Below are 3534 nucleotides of genomic sequence, written 5' to 3'. Positions count from 1 at the left end.
TGTTTATTTGTTAGAGTTCTACGTTTTTCAAATGAACCCAAATCAAGGGCAAGTCATCACGCACCACGTGACACCCGGCAGCTCCAGACTAGAGCAAGGCTCTGCACTGAAAGTAATAATTGAACTTTTAATGCCAAGTGTGACTTTTCTTTCAGGTAAATGTTCCGCCGCTGTGATATTTGAGGTTGGTTTGTGGGCGCTGCTCTTCGCTCTGCTTCCTTTTGCTCTGAAGTTTCATTTCAAGCCCACATTAACCCCCACATGGAACACTTCGATCTTTTCTTCCCAGGCCCTCTCACTGCCCCAAGAGAGGATTACAAGTACTCCTCATTTTCCCTAGTACAGCTCTTCTCCTCTCTTCCTGCCACAGTGTCAGTGTTAGGTAGTCTCAGGGATTTTTATATTGTACCTATGACAGACTTGATGCTTATTGGAGACATGAAAATAATCAGAAAGCTGCCATGCAAATTCAACATGATATTTATTTACCAGACAGAGCAATACAATAAGGTCTTCCTATCCATTCTTGAGCTCCATGTTTACAGCAGAGAGGAAAATAACAGCGACTGGTAGTTTTGTCCAGAGATTGTATAAAAGAGGTCAGAAAGTCAGGCTTGGAGATGCGCTGAAGAGTACTGTGCCCTCCTCCAAGCAGCAAAATCCCTACTGGATCTGTGAAACTTCAAACCCAGAAGCACCCGTTCCATGGAGCAGTTTCGTCCAGAGACAGGAGGCTCATTTTTTGCTTCATGTTAGTTAATGGCATAGATGGGACAAGAACTTTGGATTTTTGGTTCTTAGGCAATGCTTTCTGGGACTGTGGAAGTAGAAAATCAATTTCTATTTGAATAGGTGAACTTTAAGTGTGAAATATGGTTAGGAACATGGTTACAGAGTAATGCTAAAGGAATGAAAAATATGGTCTAGGGTTGTGAGTGCTAATTCCAAATCTGGCTATTTTGAATTGCAGTCCTTATCCTCCCTGTCTCATAAAAAGGAGGTCAACATTCAGCTGCTGAGCCAAGTAACAATATACAATGTTGTCTGAATAAGGAATTATATGGAGGTTTTGGAATATGAATACTTTGCTTAGCTGACTCCACCCAGTGTTGGATCTGCCCTTCCTATACAAGCTTTCTTGGGTTCATGCCTACGGCTCCTGTGGGGTGACTTTTCTCCCTCCCCACTGGCCCTCTCATCATCTCCATCTCCATTCGTATTTCCTCCACTGAGTCCTGGAAGTCTGCTCTAAACCTCACTGAGGTCTATCTCTTTTCTTTTCTCATAGCACTTTTGGACTGTTAACCACAACTTAGCACTTGGTCACATAAGAGACTTCTGTGGGTCACTATTTTTTTTTTTTTTTTTGAGACAGAGTCTTGCTCTGCCGCCCAGGCTGGAGTGCAGTGGCCGGCTCTCAGCTCACTGCAAGCTCCGCCTCCCGGGTTCACGCCATTCTCCTGTCTCAGCCTCCCGAGTAGCTGGGACTACAGGCGCCCGCCTCGTCGCCCGGCTAGTTTTTTGTATTTTTTAGTAGAGACGGGGTTTCACCGTATTAGCCAGGATGGTCTCGATCTCCTGACCTCGTGATCCGCCCGTCTCGGCCTCCCAAAGTGCTGGGATTACAGGCTTGAGCCACCGCGCCCGGCCTGTGGGTCACTATTGATTTCATGTGACTTAATTTCTTTTTTGGGACAGGGACTTGGAATATGTTCTTTCTGCACCATCCCACTACTTGCCACAAAATGAGCTTAAGAAATATTTTTTATAAGTTGATAATGATATTTTAAAGTATTTAATTATACTTTATTAACTGGTCATTAGGTTCAAGAACAAGACCAAACAATTTTAGGTAAATATACACATTCCTCATTTGGAATTTAAAACACAGTATCAACTACTACTCACAGGGTCTACCACCGGCATTAGGCACCTTTTCACAGTACCTTATTGTAGTGAAATTGAGTCTCAGTAATTCACTTCAGGTCATGTGGCTAGTTAGTTGAGGGACCAGGATTTGGAGCTAGGATTTGAATGCATGTCTATCTGGTTACACAGACTATACTTTTTATTATTGTAATTGCAAAAAGCCTAAACAGATATTTTTTTCTTATTTTTGGGAAACAGTGTTCTAGACATCAGTAATATGCAATTGAAGTTTAACCTTAAATATTTCACCTTAAAATGTAAAGACAACCATGTGAAATGTGAAGAACTTGTTCATTGATTTTCATGAATGACTGGGTGTCAGTTTCCCCTTTTGTAAAATGGAAGAAAAGGATTAAAGTTACTTCTTGCTTCAATAAACCAGTCTGACTGACAAACTGCCTCTGTAGGAGTGTCTTAAAGTGCAGGAAAGTGGAAACAGAATCTAGGCCATTTTTTTTGTTTATTTGTTACTTTCATTACTCATGCCTTGAGCAGTACTGCTATGGATATAGTTTTTTTCATCTTATTACTTAAAATCTGTTATTGATAAATTTTATTTATAAATTCACTAGTAGCTAAGTACTATATAAATTTCATTTCTATATATGAGCAAAAAACTGTGTCAAATTTTAAGAATTCCTACCAGCAAACTTGTGAACTAATTTTGCATTTATGAGAGTTTTTTTTTTTTTCCTAGGTAAATGTGGAGTCTTTTATAAAGTTGCTTTTTTTAAACGTTTATGAAGTGTCTAGAAAATCTATCAAAATTCCAGATTGGCTAAGATCACTTCTCAAAGTTAGAAAGTTGATGATAGGCAATGTCCCAGTATCTCCTTTAAATGTTTTGTCTAGAAGTTCCTGAAGACAGGATTTAATGTAATTCAGAATTCATTTCTCAAAAAGGTTTGCCATGGGGAGCATTCCCAAAATATACCTTTTCCCCTGGTGATTGAACAAAGAAAAGCCCTTTCAGCCACGCAAAAAAGTTAGTACTTTCATGTAATCCTCTTGATATGAATGTGCCCTTCAAAACCTACCTTGAACTCTCTAAATCATGAATGCTGAGAGACAAAGTGTGTGAAAAACACAGAAAGAGTTGATTCAATTGGTTCTCCACATATTCCTCTGGGACCAGATTCAATGATCAAACAGTGGTTGAAGTAAGAGAATAAAAAAGTTTTAAAGTGACTGCAAAAATCAATAGCAAACAGCACAAGAATTTCTATTTCTTGAATTTTATTTTTTATTAAGTGACTGTAGCTATCTGGATCCATGATTAAGATTTTTTTTTTTTTTTTTTTTTTTTTTTGAGACGGAGTCTCGCTCTGTCGCCCAGGCTGGAGTGCAGTGGCCGGATCTCAGCTCACTGCAAGCTTCGCCTCCCGAGTTTACGCCATTCTCCTGCCTCAGCCTCCGGAGTAGCTGGGACTACAGGCGCCCGCCACCTCGCCTGGCTAGTTTTTTGTATTTTTTTTTTTAGTAGAGACGGGGTTTCACCGTGTTCACCAGGATGGTCTCGGTCTCCTGACCTTGTGATCCGCCCGTCTCGGCCTCCCAAAGTGCTGGGATTACAGGCTTGAGCCACCGCGCCCGGCCTAAGATTTT

The sequence above is a fragment of the Trachypithecus francoisi genome, unplaced genomic scaffold (assembly GCF_009764315.1).
Source record: "Trachypithecus francoisi isolate TF-2019V2 unplaced genomic scaffold, Tfra_2.0 Lachesis_group18, whole genome shotgun sequence".
Lineage (NCBI taxonomy): Eukaryota > Metazoa > Chordata > Mammalia > Primates > Cercopithecidae > Trachypithecus > Trachypithecus francoisi.
Note: the sequence above shows the minus strand (reverse complement) of the source record.